The following is a 20,634-nucleotide window of genomic DNA, read 5'->3' as shown; positions in this document are numbered from 1 at the left end:
ACAGACAGTAGCCCCCTCTGATGCCTTCAGGAAGAATGACCTCATAGAAGCATGCATAAATTGACTCAGCCAGTTTTTGCCCAAAGGATGACTGACCTTAGACAGAGCCAACCTAAGCCAGGTTTTTCCAGTGAGCTGTTTTTCACTTGTGTATTTTGAGTCTTCGAAAAGAAGCAACGAAGTGCGTGTACATGCAAAGAGCTCTGCAGGAAAGGGACATGGAATTGAAGAGCTAAGCTTTATACCAATCTGCTTTCAAGGAAACCAATACAGATCCACTGAAACAAGAACTGTTCCATGAAGAAGAAAAATTAAAAAAATCTGCTTAAATGCCCCACATCTCAATAGGACTACATTAGCAGTCAGGTTTCTAGCATATAACTGACTTGAGGGAAAACACATACAAATCTCAGCAGTGCTACCTCCATAGGTCCAGTTAAGAAAAGCCTTTAAAACTATCTGTGATCTAGCCATGCACACACAATCTTCTGCTCCGGAGAAAGCTGCCTGGCTGTAGGCATCAGGAGAAACAACAGGACAAATGAGCAGGGCATGCCCTGGTTCTTGGTACCCTGCCAGGATCATGGCCACAAAATGCCCCCTGCGCTTGCAAATGGGAGCTCACAAGGAAAGGGGTAAAATGTCAGTTTGTTATCCTGGCTGATCTGGACCCCAAACATGTCTTATATCACACAAGAACATCATGAACTTGTCTACTGGAATCACTAACACAAAATACTCCCATTAGGAGGATAAGTAGACAAGAGCAAATCAGTTTACAATAGTCCTATGATCACCACTTCTGCCTTCCCTAGGAGGCTTTGTGCCAAGATGTCTTTAAGATCAAACTCCAGTAAAAGAAAACAAAATTAACAAATTTCTGCTTTGTTTGCTTACTTTAAAAGACTTAACAAATATGAGAAAACTTACCCTCAACCTATAGGAATTAGAGTCCATACTTGGGGTGGAGGGGGCTGGTGATATTGAGAACTAGGCATAGATTAAGTGCAGTGTGCAGGCAGGTGCAGAATCAGAGCTGACCCAGTTAGGAGAGAGCGTGTGACAGATGTGACTGGCAATAGCAATGTTCTCCTTATCTTTTAGATGTTTCACAGCTAGCATACTTTTAAGCTGCTGTAATGTAACTGTGCCATCAAGCCCACAAAACCAATGATCTAACTTAGAGAATGTCCAAATACTCATTTAGGTTTCCTCTCTCAGACACAAATGTAATTTAAGTTGCTTGCTTTTCTGTCCCTAGGAATTGCACATATAAAGTAATTTTTCTAAAATTTTAAAACACTAACTTTATAAACAATCATAAAACCTAAATAAGCCACAAGATCAATAGCATTTTCTATGAAACAGCAATATGTCCTCTCTGCCTCCTGCCTTTTGTATTTAGAAGACACATTAGTACTGAGCTTAAATTAACAGGAAGAAGCCATTTACTTCCCTCATTATAAAGAATCTGTTTTAAGTCCTTTACTTTTTCCAAGAGGCAAATAGGGTGAACTAATTCACCAGCATTTCAGCAGTGATTGACAAAAAATAAATAAGGACAGAATAAGAGCAATGGAAAATCTTCCTTTTCATATATATGACTTCCATCCTCTACAACACACTGCATTTGCAGGGCTGTTTATTGAGGAGACTGGGGAAATGATAGAGAAAATACCTTATCTTCCCAAACAAAGAAACAAGAGAGAATAAATAAAGCATTGAATTTCCAAAACAGCCAAGTGAGTTCTCAGGGTATTATTTATTTGGCATCTCTGTACCAATCCTTTGTCTGACTATAAATCTTTATATTAGGTGAGAGCTTTTTTGTGTCTGGGGTATGTGTCCTGTCCACCGAAGACATAAGAAATAAACAACCTTCCACTCAAGAGCAGGGTAAAATTGTGTCATGGATAGGAAGAAAGGACTGTGAAAGGGCACAAGAGGATACAAAGGGGTTATTATCTAAAAATAATTGAATGAATGATCTTACTGTGACTCTTCTGATTCCTTTGAGACTACTGGGAATGGGAAGCCAACAAAACCTCCCTTTCTGGGGTCTACAGGGTCCTTAGATTACAAAGACTCTTTTCTGCTTTTGCATAGGTTTCTTACAAGAGTCAAGTTAAGTAGAATCTAGAGGTGAATGGGAGCAGGAAGCAGAGAGCCCTATCATCTGCTAATAACCTAGCCTATTCTTGTTAGAGTTGAGAGGGAATGCCTGGGCTGCAGAAAGCTCAATGAGTTGACATTACAGGCTCAGTTCTCAACCTAGGCCAGTGTTGATTTACTAGTCTGTGCATACCAATTGCTTCTGTGTGCCCTCAGTTCAAGTGTCCCATACCTGTTTGCTCATGGCTTCTCAGCTTAGATCTCTCACCTTTGGTCCACTATTATCATCCCCATTCTCTTGGTACTTGCTAGGTTTGGGTTTTAGAAGAGGGAAATATTATTTCCTAGATCTCATAAACTGTACGAAATGGGTCTGGAGGCCAGAAGTCTCAGATCAAGTTAAAGGGCTGGTATCTTCTGAGAGCTGAAGAACTTCCAGATCAAGCTTAGATATCTCTCTGTGGTTCGCTGATGTCCACCGTCTAGGTCTTCTCACAATTTTCCTTTTTTATGTTGTTCTATAGACCTGTGTCTGTTTCCAAATTTCCCTTTCCCGTAAGAACCCCAGTCACAATGAATTTGGGTCTACAAATACAAATTTTAGGGGAGACACAATTTAAATGATAACAGTTCCCATACCAAATTCTCCTGGGTAACAAGCATTCTCTTCCATGTCATCCATTTTCAACCTTCCCAATGGTAGACAGTCTCATCTTCCTCAAGGCCATTTAGAACACCACGTTGCTCCATACTTTCAGAATATGCTTGGCTTGACTTCCAGGATTAGACCATAACCTTATTTCTGTCTCTATACAATACACTTCTTCTGAACTGGTTGCCTGAATGACTTATTTACCTTGACATAAGCTCAGTCTTCTAAGTCCAGCCGAGCTTTCAAAAACCTGCATGATTTTCATGTTTCTCCAAAATGAGTGGAGAAATAATCCTGACTGTGAACCCATCAGGATCTGTACACACATTTATGTGTGTGTATCAAGCAGGCATCGAAGCATGAACCATGACTTACTTTGGCTACCAAGTTGACTTTTAAAATGAGACTAAGCAAAGATCCTAGCACATGACTGGTTTCTGCTGTGCAGTCAGCCCAGGAAAAGGCATTAGATGGAAGAAAAGATGTAAGGACTGGTATGATTGCCACTCTCCTACCTATATTCTCACACATTGCTAGAGCTGTGGAGAAACTTAAACAGAGTGACACCTAGCAATGAATTCAGAAGGCCTGCCTCATCCTCAGCCTGGATTATTTAACACTTAATATTTTGAAAGCTGATATCTACATGATATATATGATGTGTTTGTATGTGTATGTTTGATAGATTATTTTGGGTGTAGAAAGATGGATAGATGACCAGAAAAGTATGCATTTTTATCCTCAGGTTTTCACCCCTAAGAACCTATTTCCCATGCTTTCTACTACCAGTAAAAGAAGCAATCTGTTCCATTCTGCTTAGCTATCAATAAAATGATCATTAAAATATATATAGTGGGCCTAATTGTTAAGGCTCTTTGTAAACATTGGCTAATTAGTTAATCAATAATGCTTAAGGGGCTTTCTTTCCCCACCACAGCATCTCCTATGACTTTATTTTGTATGTTTTTATTGCAGGATTTCGACTGCCTGTGCCATTACCACATTAAGTCCATTAATGGGAGTTATAAGTCAGAGAAGGCAAAAGGATTAACTCTGATCCCAGAAGTCTTTAACATAGCCTTTAAATTTTTGACCTGATGAATGCACCAGAAATAATATCTCTCCCCAAAATGGCCTACCAGGTATATGTTAGAATTTAGATACATCTTGAGGCTTAATATTTTTGTTTTCATTAGGACTGGAAGATGCTCTTCAATTCAGCAGTTCCACATGCAGTGGAAAAAACATATAGAAAACTTCATAAGAAAAACCCTAACTATTGTGCATTGTTTGCTTCAACTCAAAAGAGTTCATTATTTCATTTAAACAGGGATTTCCACACAGGCTATTTTGCTTACTTGAAACTCAGTTACTATTTTAAGTAAAGACTAAGCAAACCATTTCTCTGTTTCTGTATCTCTGTCTCTGTCTCTGTCTCTCTCTTTCCCTCTGTCTATGCCTATGTCTTTGTCATAGAGGTAGTTCTGCAAAATGGCTGAAAGATCTTCCTCTATGATTGGCAAGACAACTGTTTAATGTAAACTTGCCTACCTTATAGAATTGTACTGTGAGAATTACACATCATAACTTTGACTTGGAATACCCTAATGATAACTACATATTTAGTGTCATTCTCAGCACAGAAAAATAACCATTAAATGTTAGCCATTACTGTTTCCAGAAGATAGTTTTCATATCAGCTTATTCATCAACTTACTCTTAAACACTCAATACAAATGGGAAACTAGGGACAAAAAAAGAATTAAAAGCTCAGGTTGAAGGGAAAATGATTATTATGGTCCCTTATAGATTCCTAAATCTTCCTTAGGACACTTTGGGCTCGCCAGTTCAATTAGTTGTTCACAATTACCCTCCGCTATTGCCTGTCCTTTGTGCATTTTAGTAAGTTGAAATTTATAGTATGCATTCAATGAGATAAAAGGGAAAAGGAACGGGTTTGGCTTAGGTTTTATATCTTGAGAAAGGGTAGACCAAGTTAAGAACTTGGCATTTAAAATGGATGTCTTCTGTTTTCTTAGGAATAATGGAAATGATGAGCTGGGCACCAGTGGTTCATGCCTAGAATACTAGCTACTCAGGAAGTTGAGATCTGAGGACCACAGTTTTAAAGCCAACCAGGGCCTGAAAGTCCATAATGCTCTTTTCTCCAATTAACTATCAGAAAACGGGAAGTGGTGCTGTGGCTTAAAGTGGTATAGAGCTAGCGGTGAGCTGAAGAGTTCAGAGCCAGCACCTAGGCCCAAAGTTCAAGCCCCACCATTGACAGAAAAAGAAAAAGGATGTGATCCAACAGGATGGATGCAAGTACTTCCGCAGGATCCCTTTTAAGGCAAGTGCAAACCTTTCAGTGACTGTAACAGGTAGAGACTTCAGGAAGAAGCTCTGAAGCTTGAAGAGAACCCAAGGAAAGTGTTGGGATTTCATAGCACCTGTGACTCACTATTCACTAAAGAAGCATCTTAGTATTTCACCCCTGATAATAGCCATCCTATAATGGACCAGTCAAGTCCTGCATGGCTTCCCATGGATGCTTATGAACTCAATGCTCCAGTTCCCCGTAGCCTCTTGTTACTCAGCACACATTCCAGTGATAAATAAGACCTGCTAGGTTTAAAGCCCCACAAAGAACCAATGTGAGATTATGATTAACAGTGAAGTATTCTGGGATTAGGATGATGTCACTTGATAAGAATATGTCCTTTATTGAGTGATCTTCGCTCTCCAACTCAATCCTTGTTCATAATATGCTTGTATTCAATAGATATTTATTCAGCGAATAGAGACAGGTGAACAATACTGAAGTACCCAAACTGAAACTTTTAGGAGGACTGGTTTTATCTTAAAATAAAACATATGATAAGGTAATAGCATGCAGTGGCACATACTATTAAGAAAATCTAAGTCAATGAAAGGAATAGATGAGGAGATGTCATTTAGGAAGATGGTTAGGAGAGGACTCCAATGCATCATGGTGAAATGGGGAGTTCAGGTCTGGCTGGTGCCATTTTGGCCTAGGGTGGATGGTAGAGTCTTCATGATGGGGGAAGGTGAAGCCCCTACCTCCCAGGTAATGGGCATGCCTGAATCCCCGGACAAAGAGGCGGTCACTTGGCTCTTAGATTACTAAACCTGTCAGTCCAGAGCCTGGGACTTGGAGTTTCTTGTGACCCTGATGACCTCTCCAAATGTGGCATCTCCCTTTTCTCACCTTATAACTATGGGACTTGAAGAAGACCCCTGTATGAAGATATAGCCAATGGGACATTTTAGGCAAACTAAACATCAGCCACAGGCTTGAAGCAGGGATATACCCAAAAAGCTCAAGAAATAGCATAAGAGGAATGATGTTTGAGAAAGAGCATGCAAGAAGATGCAGGGTATGGCCAACCTTTGCAGTTAGGACCTTTATCAGTTATTCACTGGGGAATCCATTGCTATGCTTTGCTGTATCTCTGATTTCTCCCCAAAAGTATGGGATAACATTGGTGGTAGCCGAAGTTTAAAGTGAAGTCATTCATGCAAATACTCAGCAGAGTTTCTGGAACTCTTGAAGTACTCTACTAGTACATTAAAAAAAAAAAAAAAAAGGTTTGACTCTGCTGTTCAGTCATCAGATAATTAGTCTCCAAATGTACAAGGAAAGAGAGCAAAAGATTAGTGGTAGAGTACAACCAAGTGTTCTAGATTTGTCCTCACACAGAGATTGCAGTTGGATAACTATTGACCATAACTCAAGATAACTATCGTCTTTTCATTTCATGGAGCTGTGGCATGCTGGGACCAACTTTTTTATGAGCTTGATGAATCAGATGAAAGGTTTTCCCCACTGTTGTCTGATACTAATTATGCTTTAATGAAGTCTTCTTGATTGGTGTAAAAAATACCCTTAAGTCTGTTTTCTAGGCAACAAGCCAATGCCACATCAACTAAGGCGTCTGGTGAAGTTTGCATAGTTGAAGATTCTTGCTTACCTTTCCTGCAACACGGGGTTACCAGCTTCATGGTCTCATGTCTTTATGTCTCTTAATGAACACTTTTTAAAGGGGAAAAACTCTATTGAGGATTAAGGAAGGGAAAAATGAAATGACCCTCTCCTTTCCTGAGACCAGAGGCCTTCTGACAATATCTGTTTTTCAGTGAATTTGCACTCATTTTTCTCAATAAGCTGTGTTTTGAAAACAGCCATCTCTTAGCCTGGAATTACCTTTTATTTCTTCGAGAGGCAAGATGTTCCCCAGTCTTTGCACAGCTTCTTCAATGCCCCTGTATATATAAGAAAACATTCCCTTTTTCATGGAGTAATAAAACAGCAGACTTCAACCCAACTGAATATATCTCCCAAAGCTCTTAGTTGCCTTCACATTACTTTCAGATGTATTCAAGCTGTCAAAACCCCTCTGCTACAAGACCCAAGCCTCCCATTGTCTGACCAGAGGACATGGCCCTTTGTGCGAATAGACATGAAAGAAACAGACATGCACACAGACCAATGAGAATTGCACGTAGGTAGCTGGCAAGATGGGTCTGGCTGAGAAGACTTGAACTGCTATAATGTCAAGAGACAAAAAAAAAAAAAAAAAAAAAGATGTCCTGGTAGCTGCCAGAGTAGCCACTGATGTAGTTCTCTTCCCGTTGCTATGACCACAAGGTCCAGAAAGTAATTTTCTGTTAACTTTTCCAACTCAGTCCCTGAAGTGTCATTGAGATCTTGGAAAAGCAGTAAAGGCTGATGAGAGCTTGTGTCTGCTATGGGTCCTCAGTGAGTGATGGAGTAGATGGGGAATAGATGACTGGCCTGGCCTTCTTTGAGGTCTCAGAGACAAGCTCTTGTCAGTGATCACAAGTAAGCATGCTAATGGCAATACAGGAGAACAAGGTAGAAAATAGAATGCTAATTTTAGTGAGCAAGGAAAATATAATTATCGAATAAAACTGGAGTGTATGTATTTATGCGATCACATAATACCCTTCCTACGATACAAGATACAAAGTTGTAATCAGAATAAAACGTTGTTGGGTCACTGCAGAAATAAGATCTATTAAAAACTACAAATTACTTCTGGGTGGATTACATCATTGCAATTACTTTGGCATAAGCAGTGAAATCAGCTCTAACTAGCATATTTTAAAAACTAGAGTTAGTGAAATTATATGGGGAAGGAAATATTGAAGACCTGCCCTTTAGATTGACCAAAACCTAAAGTTGCTATGGCAGTCAGGTTGTAATCAGTCTATTGGTTGAACTACCACTATGAATCGATACCAAAACTTTTCTTTTTATTTGTCTCCATGCATGATTCAGCTTTCCATCAGAGAAAGGTTACCTTACCTTAAATCAAATGTAGCCATTTGATTTGATCATTGAGGGTCAGAAAATCTTGAAAATCCCACAGACATATCATGTGCTTAGAAGTGACAACTGGATTTAAGGCTGACCAAAGAAATGTCTGCTCTCCTCGTCTAAGGAATCAACATCCATTTTTTTCCAAAGCTAACTTGTATTATTTTTATAGCTCATTGATACTCTTATGGTTACATCTTCCAAGAACTCTGTGATTAAGTTTGACAGTGAACTATTTGGGCTTCCCCTTATGACTTGGCAACTTGACCCTATCACCATAGATTACACAGCTATATGTAGCCATCCCTCAATATATTAATTCAAGACATGCATTGATACCAAAATCTACAGATACTCAATTTGGTGATATAAACTATTATATGATTTGCATAGAAATTACACATATCCTCTCATGTATCTGAAGTCATCTCTAGATTATTTATAGCACTTAATGCAATGTGAACACTGCATACATACTTATATTCTACAATTTGGGGAATAATAACAAGAAAAATAGCTCCACATATTCAGAATAGGGAAATTAAAAATAAATTAAATTCTTCAGTTGGTTGAATCTGGACTTAGAGCCCACAAAGGGCTGGTCACTCCTAGGATTTCAAAATATTCTCTTTGTTTTTCCCCTTGTTATCAGCAGCCGACGTCCAACCCAAAAGCAAAAGCCATTCCTCAGCTCCTTGAGGAAAGGGAATTTCTCACAAAGTAGAGAAATAATTTGAGAAGAAAAATAATGAGCCCGCATCTCAAATGTCACGGCGAATAACACAAACAGAAACCTTAAATATCCTGGTGACCTTTTCAAATCTCTGAGCTACCTGTAGCTATGGACATCTGATTAGGGGAACTCAGCAGCAGGTAGGTCAGTGGCCGGGCTTTACCAGAAAGAGTTAAAGCAATTTCCAACCATCCCCAGCTGGGCTCCTTCCCCGGGAATAGTTCTGGCTCTAGCAGTCCTGGTTGTCTCCTGGTTCTTTCCCTAATGCTTTTAAACCGACAAAAGCCGGCTGTGAGTATGCAGAGGCTAGCTGCCTTTTAAGGATTCTTTTACTTTAAAAATATTCCTGCTAACCAGTTTAGGGAGGAGGATGGTGAATGGTGCCGAGTGAAAAATAGCATAGGGGCTCTAGGGGAATCTATATGCTGTGAAGTTGGAGGGTTTTAAGTTCCTCAGGAGGGCGATTCTAAATCAGAGGAAATAGTTAATTAAAACAAAAAGGACCTTGGATTTTGTGAAGGAGCTTCATGTTGGGGAGATTTTTAGTTCTCTCTCTGTCTCTCTGTCTCTGTCTCTCTCTCTCTCTCTGCGTGTATGTTTTCATATGAGTGCTACCCCTCTCTCTCTCTCTCTTCCTCTCTCTATGTGTGTGACAGAGAAGCAAAAATGAGTTGCAAAAATGACCTGAGTCCAGCCTATTATGAGACACGCAAAATTCTGTGTCTACTGAGCAACAGCATGGCTCGTCCTCTGAGGCCCTCTACCACTGAGACACTGAAAGGAAAGAGAAAGAGGTTTGCACCCTCAGTCAAAGGTTATTTATTGCTCCAGGCATTTTCCATTTTCTGCTCATTGTTGTGCGTTTCTGCAGAGTTCTTCCGCAGCTCAAATTGTTAGGTGAAAGCTTTCTGAACACTTCAGGTGAGTGAGAAGGAAGGCCTCACTTCTCCCTCCCGACACTGACAAGATGTGATGCACCAGCGGCCATCAGAATTAATACCACCACTTTCCAGAGGTCACCCTGAGGTCTGACTTAGAATTTTCCTGGAGCTGTTAGGCTTTTGGCAAATTGCCACATTGTTGAAAGTTCCATTGGGCTATTCAAGGTGGGTTTGTTTGTTTTGGGGTGTTTTTTTTTCCAAAAATCTGGAATCATCCCTCAACCAGGTTCAACATGAAATTAATATCTGTGATCACAAAAGAGCTCCATTTTAGAGGTGGAAGCATTTAAAATGTGGGGGAAGGTAAGAAATGTATAATGGCTTTGTGAAAGAGATCCAGTGGTTCATCCATTTATTCAACAAATATTGACTGAGTAGATTCTAAGCGTAAGTACCATGAGAGGTTCTAGGAATGCTTGAATGAGAGGTGGTTTTGAATAGTTTTGTCTGGCTCTTTATTAAGAAGAGGAATTAAATTAATTAGATATAAGAAGCTTTAGTGTAACCAGAGCACGTGCCTAGTGTGCATGAAGCCCTGGGTTCAATTCCTCAGTATCATATAAACAGAAAAATCCACAAGTGGCACTGTAGCTCAAGTGGTAGAGTGCTAGCCTTGAGCAAAAAGAAGCTCAGGGACAGTACCCAGGCCCTGAGTTCAAACCCAAGACTAGGGGGAAAAAAAGCTAACTGTGTTCATACAATACTGTCGACTAATGAAGTCATTTCATCCAAATTTCCCACGTCTGATTGCTACACTTCAGAAACTTCTCATATCCCAAAGCCAGCATCATTCCAAGACAGCAGCGAGTTTACCTAAGGAATTTAGAGAAGTTTCTTGGTGCCTTGGGTTTTCACTTGTCTCAGATGGCCTGTGTTGCATATACAATATAGAGCTCAGAAACATAGACCTTGAAAGTCAGATGTGACTTGCCCTAAGTAATGCTAGATATTGATTTCCGAAACTCTAACCTTTTATGACTTGCAGGACGCTCTGAAATCTTTAGCTTAGTTTATCTCTAATTTTCTCCCACATGATTTTCTTAATTCTTCACATACTTGGAAATGCATGTATACTTCATATTTCAAATATAAGAGCTTGAAGAGAATTTCATATTCCTTCTTCAGTATCAGGTAGAAATGAAAATAGAAATCGTTTGCTAGTAATAAAAAGAAGACTCTTAGGAATGATCATTTATACTGGTGCATGAGGTAGCAAGGCGATCCATAATCAAATCCTAATGTTATCCAAGTTTGAATGTCCAAGTATAATTTTATTGGTCTATTTTGGATTATCATCACTTAAAAGTTGTTACAGGAGATTTTTTTAAATGGAAGTTTTTGCAGGCTGAAAATATTCTTTCTGCATCAAGTTCATATGTTGAAGTCCTAACACAGTACCTCAGAATGTGCCTATATTTAGTGACGGGTCATTTAAAAGATCTTTTAAGGTAAGATAAATTCGTATAGGTGGTCCTTCATTAAGTATAACTGCTGTCCTTGTAAGAAAGGCAATTAGGACACAAATATGAATGTGGGGGGAGGGAGCAAAGAGGAAAAGACAGCCATCTATCAACTAAGGGAGAGGCCGCAAAGGAAATCCGTGCTGAGCACATCTTGTTCTCAACATTCTAGTTTTGAGAATTTGAGAAAATAATATTCTTGTTATTTTTGCCATCTCATCTCTGTTACTTTATTTGGCAGCCGTCACAAATTGATGCACAGATATAATGATGACTCTCATTGAAACTGAAAATGAACACATTAGAGACATTTCTATGGAAAACCCAAAAGGACAGACTTAGTTATAGGCCATCAGTGATACTAAAGCTAATGTCCTCAGAGCAACAGGCACCTCGTCTAACTGGCTACAATTTATATTTCCACAGGTAAGAATTGTTAGCCTTGGCTTATTAGTGTGCTACAATACATAGAATGACAAAATAGCTGAGAAAATGAAAGGCAGAATGAACCCAGAAGGACTTGCTGACGAGAATACTTGAGAGTTTTCTATTGCCCATTCAAAGTCTTTCCCCATTTCCCCTCAGAAATAAAACTGAGGATGCAACTAAATATTGGGGTCTTATTTTCCGCTTAAATGATGAATAGGAACCAGTGTGCTTTGAGCTACCCAGTCCATCCAAGTTTCTATTGTTATTTGTGTCTTGGGGATTGATAGACTGGAGGGATGCTAAAGAGAAAGGAGGGGCCTGTTCTTAGGGGCTGTATGCCCAGATCTGACATTTGAGCTCACATATTGCTCCCCTTTCTGGGCTTTGGGGTGGAAGGAAGTATGAAAAAGGTTTCAATTCCTTTCAACTCACAATCACCATGGGAAACTGCCTCAGGGCAAAGCCTTAGACATACCAATTTCCTAAGCTTCTGAAGTTCAAAAGTCATAAAGCATAGCTTTTATTTTTTCCTGCCCACCCCTTTCCCCAACTGTCATACCTCCTGGAGGTACTGAAAACAAAGTTCATCCAGGTAAGAGGAAGAATTGGGGAAAGAAGTGTCAACAGGTGCAGGTGGGGGGTTGTGAAATTTCCCTCTAAAATAGGGACTCTTCACTTAGGGGTCCTTGACTTTGATGGCAGAGTAAGAATTACTTCAGTGCAAAGATAGGTATTTATCTTTGCTCTCAGTCAATCTTGCTGTTGTTACATTAGCTAAGTTCCTGGCTCTTATTTATTCTTTAATTTGGGTGCCTTTTTCTCAGGAAAGGAAGCATCTTGCTACCACACAGTTAAGGACTGCATTCTATTGTCTCTGTTAGTAGTGCTTCTGTGTTTCTAAATACTTTGTTTCTGAGTTGCCTTCACCAGCCCTTATTTTCCCTAATCTATCCTGCCTCATTTTCCCCTAAAATGACTTTGGTCCTTTAACCTTGAGGGAAATTGGTAAGTATTAGTCTTCGGCATATGCATTAAGCTTGAGTTTAGGAATTCCTGGCTGCCATTTACCAGGCCTCGTTTTCCCTATTCCATCCTGCCTCAGCCTGAGAGGACCACCAGTCATCTTCACAAAGGCGCATCCTTGAGAATTTTACAGGTGCTCAGCAACTTTCCCCACTCCACATATTTAGTTCCCACAGTTGGTTCCCTGTGTTTGGGGAATGTTTTGTGTTGTGTCTTAGGAAGGAGATATTTAAGTGATATAACCAAGCAAGTATCCTGGTTTTGTACAGCTGTCAAATTCAGCATTTGAACCCTGTCTTTTGCTGCAGACTTCTTTCCAGGTGAGAAAAGGAAGCCTGGAATCCAGTCAGCCCTAGGCTTTTCTGCCAGGCCATGTCTCATGTTCTCAGTGTTTCAGATGAATGTGCCTCATATATAATCCTAACATGCTCTCATGTCTCCAATTCAGTAGATCTTTTCTGAATTTGATTACCAGAAAAATACTTTGTGAGGTGTTAACTTTGGGTTATATTTATCACTATGAATCAGATTTGTCATTTTTCAAAATTTTACAGGTAGATCGTTAACCTATCTTTTGAAGTCTCTCAGGTGGTTGCTGATGAAATCATGTTTTTAGACCCTAGTCTGAAATCCAGGCGTTCCCCATGTCTGGGCCAGCCACTTGCCACTAAATGCCATGTAAGGAGAAGTGATGAAGGGTAGAGGAAGATGATTTATCACAGGGCAGCCAGGAAAAGACAGTGCTTCAGTGCATCTTTTGGTCTTCTTCATCAGTACAGAGACTGGCCTTCCCTTTAAATAGGGAACTGGAGGCAGAGGGGGAGAAAGGTCTCCAGAGTACACACTCAAAAGCCACAGGTGGACCTTGCTCTCAGTCTGTGTCTCTGAAGGGGTTCTTGAGAAATTGTTATCACTTTATCTCTTCAGGGGGGAGCAGCCACAAGTCAGTCACTGTTGTCTGGAATGGGGCTTGTCCTGAACTTTTAGCTATTGAGACCGTTTTGCCTTTTGTCACAAAATTGATAAGACATTGCTTATCTGAGGGTCAATTTGCCTTTTGTTGCAAGATGCTTATCAGCAATAAATCTTCTCTTTCCTAGAAGTGATTGCAAAGCAACTGAAGGTGAGAACGCTCACATCAAAGGGGAGATGCAAATGGGAGAGGTGCCAGGTGCCCAACTTTAATTTTCCATAGGCTCAGCCAAAGCAGCTAAGTGTCCTCTTCAACTAGGATGAAGGACCCAGGAAAGCCTGTCCCACAGGTGTCAGGCCTAAGAGTTGTTTTTGAAATATGGCCCTTGATTTCTACCCTACATTTCTCCAGTTTCTGCACTACTACCTCATTCTCCAGAGCTTTCCTGTACAGGGGAGATCTAAAGGGTGCATCAGAGGAAACTTCTGGGCCTGTCTGTGAGCAGCACTTTGGTAGTGAGTGGCCTCAGATGCAGGCCAAGGGGAGAGCAAACGGACCTCAGCTCTTGCTTGGAAAGAATTTCTGGAGGTCATCTTTGCACTGCCAAACTAAAAGCACTTCCTTTTACAAGCCAGCCTTGCTGACTCTGCCTGGATAAATCATTTTGAAAAGTCAATTTCACTAAGTTATTTCTCTGATTTAAAAAAAAAAAAATCTCCATGGTTCTCCACTGCACACAGCTAAACATCTCACACTGCATCCCCTGACACTGAAGGTCTTTGGGGACGTGTCCCTAACTCATGGCTTCTACAGACTTTCCCATGTTGCTTCCTCCTTCTGTTGGAAATGTCTTGGGACATTAAGGTGCCATGTAAATAAATGAGGGCACTAATGAGAGACGAGCTTGGCAAGGCAAAATTTTACTTCTGCAGAACGGAATGCTGCTGACAAGAAAGCAAGTAAGCGTGCTGGGCCAGCCATCTGCCTGGATTTTATCTGTAAAACTATTGCTATCCTCACTCCAATTGGTTGGAACTTTGGGATTAAAAGTTTATCTGAGCCATCTCCCAAGACCAGGACCCTTGGCTAAAGCAGGAACTTGTTAGCAAAACAGGAGCGGTAGCTTAACTAAAATAGTTTCTTGTAAAATGGGAGCTCCCCCTAAAATGGCGGTGCTATGTCAAGCAACCTCCTTGACAGCAAAGATTTTAATGCCTATACTTCTGCTTAATTCTGTGTCTCTATCTCCTTTGATATCGCTGCTTATTCCTGAGTCTACAAAGGAGAGAAAATATTGAGGATCATTTTTCAAATAGAACATAAAGCCAAGATACCTGTCATCATCTCTTCATAACCACAGTGGATGAAACTTTACAAAACTAAGCTATTCCAGTGGGTAAGTCAAGCCAATTACTTAGGACTATGCAGGCAAACATACCTTTGTTTGACTTTATTTCTTTTTCTTCTGTTTAAGTTCACTACTGTGTCAGTATAGTCAATATATCATGGTTCTATGGGAGCTTCTGAATATTTTAAAATGTGGCTTATACTAGAGGCAAATAGATAATCAGCAGGCAAAAACACATGGTTGCACCATAACATCTTCAAGCAGCTTTTTCTTTTTAAGTATAAAAGTCGATATAAATATTTATTCATGTGTCAGGTCATTTCAGTCAAAGTTATGAAGTGTAGCAGACAAAGACATTTATCACATTTAAAGTGGTGTTTTCAACATTTTGATTTACATAATGAATTTCCTTAGAATTCACTATTCATGGACACAGTACTCAGAAATCTATTTAATGATCCTAGGTTTTTATTTAATAAATAAGTCAGATTTGTCAAAATGATGTATGTTAAACAGTATCCTTAAGGATATTATTTTTTAGAAAAGGATAGAAACTACTATATTTCACTCTTTTTACTCTTGTCTCCATAGCCTTAGTATTTTAAGCAAGTTTTCCCAAAACAGTCATAGAAGTTCCAGAAAGGACACTGGAAATTGGACCATTTTTCTTGTAAATTGTAAGTGTTATCATTCATCATTTGTTTGGGATATTGAACATAGTGTCATATATCTGCTTCATTGCTTCCACATAGCAGTTATCAAACACTGATGACAAAGTTGAGGAAAAGGGCTTACACTCTTAGTGATTGTCCAGGGCTAAAGTTGACCTGTCTTACCCATGTTAGGGTGGTATGCCCCTAAAGCAGAGCTCAAGGATAAAATAACTCCTAATCCACTTCCAGTTTTCCCCCCAAAAAGTTTAACTCTGTCAATCTTGGCATGAAGTAAGAAATTTCCCTCATTTCTCCCTCATTTCTTGGGCTGGGAATATGGCCTAGTGGCAAGAGTGCCTGCCTCGTATACATGAAGCCCTAGGTTCGATTCCTCAGCACCACATATATAGAAAAGGCCAGAAGTGGCGCTGTGGCTCAAGATGGCAGAGTGCTAGCCTTGAGCAAAAAGAAGACAAGGACAGTGCTCAGGCCCCGAGTTCAGCTCCAGGACTGGCCAAAAAAAAAAAAAAAGAGCATCACAAAAAAAAAAAAAAAAAAAGTGAAAGAAACCAAATCTCAAACAATAGGGAGAGCTCACTAGATTAATTCATCTGTAATGAGTAAATACCAAGATTTCCAAAACATTGATCTAAGATGTCATAAGAGTTGAAAGATGCTAATGGTGAATTACTGTCTTTGCCCACACTTTCCAAATTAGAGCCACATGAGACCTGTTCTTAGATTTGAATAAAACATTATGAGCCCCAGATCCAGTTTTGTATGCTTCCTGAGTTACAGACTACTTTGAAATGCCCCAATGTCTTAACAAGTTTTTTGGTTAAAATACTAAGAGTTTGTAGGTTTTCAGAATGCTTTGGGCCTTTAGAGTTCTTTATTTTCAAATGGAGAACTTCCTTCATTTCAGAAAGAAGAGCTATTAGAATTAAACTCGGACTGACCTAATAGTCCTTCTTTTTATAGCAAATTCTGGAACCATGTCTCTACTTCATCCTCCTAGGATTTCTTATGGTTCCTCCAGCATGCTAAACTCACTTGTCTTTGTTCCCCTTCCAAAGTAAAATACTCTTTTCTCAATTTCTTCAAGACTAATTTATCATTAGGTCTTAGCTGTGATACCACCCACATCGAATCCTAATTCTAATGCCACACTCTCCAAAGCATGACATTAATTTACTGGACTTTACTGAGACCCTTAATTCACATTATTGCGCATATGCACTCATGCTTATCTTTTCACACACAAGTGCACAGTCACACACATAGGCAAGTGGTTTATCACATTAGCCTGTGTTAATGTTGCCATTACTTTGTCACTCTGTTCTTTTTCTTTCTCATTGTTACAGTGATAGTATCTGTTGCCTCAAATGTACTGAATATATATAGAGAGAGAGACTAAAAACAGATGGATCAAAGAATTCAATGACTAGATGAAGAAATAAGAACACTTTCCAGAACAACCTGTCTTTTCCATTAAACGAATGGAGGCCAACTTACATTACGACGCATGGTACAGCATGCATAGAAATGTCTATCTAGTGAATGTTCACATGCAATATTAATATCTCGTCTTCCCTGTGGCAAACTAAAGTTAAAATATGACATGAGAAAGGAAATCTCAAACATGTGTAATGAACAAAGAGGAGAGACAAGGAACCAAACCCCCCTTTGTTCTTATCTCTTGAAATAATTCACATGTTTTGGCAGTGATCAAAGGCACAGTTGAGAAGAAGGACGTTTCTGAATAGGAAAGTATTTGGACAAAGACCATAACCAAAAGACAAATAAAGTGAATATTTAATGGGTAACTTGGATGTTAGGCTGGGAAAGACACATTCTGTTGAAAAAAAGTGTTTCACAGTGCTGAAATGAATCATTAGAGACTTCCAGAAAGCAAGGCATATAAATCACAAGATTTATCACTTCATACCTGCTGTTCTCCACTTGTCCATTCTTGGCACTGGAGTTGACATCTGGGAATTGTATGTGCTACATGCAAAATAAATGATTAACATTCTATTATTAAAATTCAATACCCTAGGCTTGGCTGTTGTTTTACCAAATTGTTGTCTGAGGAGGCTGATTTCATATATGCTTTCTGGGAGTCTTTATTCTGATAAGAACTATCTTCAAATCTTACAACATGGCCCTGATCACCAGAAGCTGATTTTTTTCTCTCCAGAGATGAACACTTTGTAAGAGTAACATATGCCAGGCAGAATAGACAGCCATTTCCAGCTACTGTGCTTATATTTTCTCAATTTAACTGGCAATTCTTGAAGGATCTATTGACCCAGTGCCTAGCAGTATGCTTTGCAGCTAATACATGGTGAATTGAATAGGTTGCTTCAAATATTTGAAGCAGTGTACTTATAAAACCACATTTATTTAGGTGTCTGTTCTCCACTGGGCTAATACATGTTGCTTTCATGTTCATCTTCCTTTACTTAGTAAGTCCTTTCAAAACTGAATTTACTTAGTAGGAACAATTGTTTTTATTCCCAGACATTATCACAATACTGATTTTTTTCATTTATCTTATTCATTCATATCTTTTTATTTAACATTTCACTCACTTATTAGAATGTTGATTCCATGAGGGTTGGGATTATGGCTGTTTTGTTACCTGTTAGACAAACCAAGAAGGAAACAGTACCTGGAACATAGAAAGATAGCAACAGAAATTTGCGTGATGGATGAATAAATGAATTCAAAATAGACTTATACAACATGTGTTTTGTTTTCTGGTAGTCACATTGCCTATTGTAGTGTAGAAGAAATAAATACAGCTCTGGCAATTATATAATATGATCTGGTAGAGGCTAAGTTCAAAGTATTAGCAGGATGGTGTAGAAACACAAACCAAGTCAGATGTACAGTTGGGTCAGAGCATTAGGACTGATCGGAGAAGATAAAGTAGAGAATCTGGGTTTGACTTTCTTGAAAAAGGAGGTGAGAGAGGTATTTAGACAGAAAAGCGGTCAGTAAACTTCAAGCGATGGACCTACAACAGGAGCACTACTGCCGTGGCACAGGGGTGGAGATAGCTGCTCTGAAGCTGGCAAGAAACACGGTGGTTGGCATGGTTCCTGGACTCTGTAAGTCCAGATGACACATCTACACTTAGTGCTGCCCAGCAAATAGTGGCTCCAAGTGAGTTAAACTGTTGCTAAGAGTATCATTACTGAAATATTGAACACAAATATTGAAACTAAAAGGTGTGTGTTGCTATGGCTTGGCTTTTGTTGATTTAGCACATTTCCCAGAACTCCCTTCCCTATATTGGTGAGCTGTAGAGTTATTCAGAGAGAAAGGCTGTAAAGTATTTTGACAGAAGATGTGAAGCAATGGCCACATCTTTATAAGTGAATGACAGAATAGATGCATGCCAGGGCTGGGTACCAAATCCAGTGGACATAGAATACATTGCTGACAGCCCTGTTGGTCTGGGGCAACTCTTGCACCAGAGGTACCCTCCTACTTCTGTGCTCACAGTCCAAGGGTTTCTGTGCCCGGGTACTTTGGGAGCCAGCTCTTACATCAAAGATGGAAACACAACAGCCCAGATGTCCAACAGTAGATGAGTGGATCCAAAAACATGTGGTACCTATACACAATGGAATTTTACACAGCCATTAGAAAGAATATAATTATGTCATTTGCAGGGAAATGGAACTAGAATAGATCGTGTTAAGTGAGGTAAGCCAAGCTCAGAGAGACAAGTGGTGCGTGTTCTCTCAGATATGGAGAAATTGGTTCTACAATACATTGGGATATGATAAATTATACAGGATTCTAGACACACACACACATACACACACATACACACACACACACACACACACACACACACACACACACACACACCAAGATATGGAAACAAAGCTCTTTGTCTCTTTGTTTTAACTTTTATTTTTTGATGATTCTGTCTTCTCTTTATGTGTGGTGTATTCTCCTGAATATCTCCAGGAGGTGGGGAGTATGTTACAGAACTTTAAGGGAGAAAGGTGAAAAGTACAGCAGTGGAATTCACTGGACATTAAAGAAAGTGAGCTATCCAACTAGTGAGTAGAGATGGGAGGGACTAGGAGAGAGTGAGGGAACAGAAGACACTGTATGAAAGGAAGTGTACTCATTACCTGACTCATGTGATTTTAATCCCTCCGTACACCATCTTTATAATAACAATAGTCAATTGTTTTTTAAAAAGGGGGAAACACATCACATGGGTTCAATGTCATTATTTTGTTCCTCAAGGTGGAGCTCTCCATCTCCATGCTATTTCACCCACAATAATTCCATGTCCAACACTACACAGAGAGACAACAGCCTGATGGCTTTCTTTCCACACCCCAGAACTCCAAGAGCTGCTCCTGTAACAAACCTCCTATTCCATGGACTATTCCTAGTCCATCCCAGGAGCTGTGCTTGTCTGACTAAATTGTGACAAACCCAAGATCTTTTTGCTCTTCCTAATGTCAATACATCCAGGAACTCCCTGAGTAAACACTGGTATAAATCACTGGGCCAGATGAAACTTTCTAGCAAGAGCGCACTCAATCTTTATAATTATGCCATAAGGCACAGGTCCTGTTACTCTACCCAATTTGGAGATAAGAAAATTGAAGCTTAACAAGGTTCATTGACAACAAAAATCATACAGTGAAATGGAAGCCGCTGTGTTCCATTGAAAGTGGCAGCTTGACCCTCAGGTGTCAGTACTGAAAGAGGCTACAGAACCTTGACAACAGAGAGCCAGTAGAAGGAAAGGGTCTTTTACAGGAGCAAGCTGGTGTCACCCAGCTCCCTTCCTCTTGCTGTTCCTTATGAGTTGTCGTAGCTAAGGAACAGCCCTCAGCAAGGAGCCTGAACTATGACATTTGGACACTGAACCTCCAGAAACTGTAAGTTAAATAAATTTCTTTTATTCCTAAGTGGCTTGTTTAGGTTTAGCCTGTCTTAGATAGTTTTCATGATAATACACTTGAGT

The 20,634-nt window shown here is 39.6% G+C and overlaps 1 long non-coding RNA gene across 1 annotated transcript; it reads left to right on the top strand.

The window, feature by feature from the left end:
• The first annotated feature begins 1,730 nt into the window (after positions 1-1,730).
• On the top strand, positions 1,731-19,338 carry LOC125357864. Its single transcript, XR_007212246.1, has 3 exons — positions 1,731-1,742; positions 5,064-5,066; positions 19,191-19,338. It is a non-coding gene; the product is annotated as an uncharacterized LOC125357864 (long non-coding RNA).
• Positions 19,339-20,634: the final 1,296 nt, after the last annotated feature.

This window comes from Perognathus longimembris, chromosome 10 (assembly GCF_023159225.1).
Source record: "Perognathus longimembris pacificus isolate PPM17 chromosome 10, ASM2315922v1, whole genome shotgun sequence".
Taxonomy (NCBI): domain Eukaryota; kingdom Metazoa; phylum Chordata; class Mammalia; order Rodentia; family Heteromyidae; genus Perognathus; species Perognathus longimembris.
Note: the sequence above shows the minus strand (reverse complement) of the source record. Positions and strands in the feature narration are given on the sequence as shown.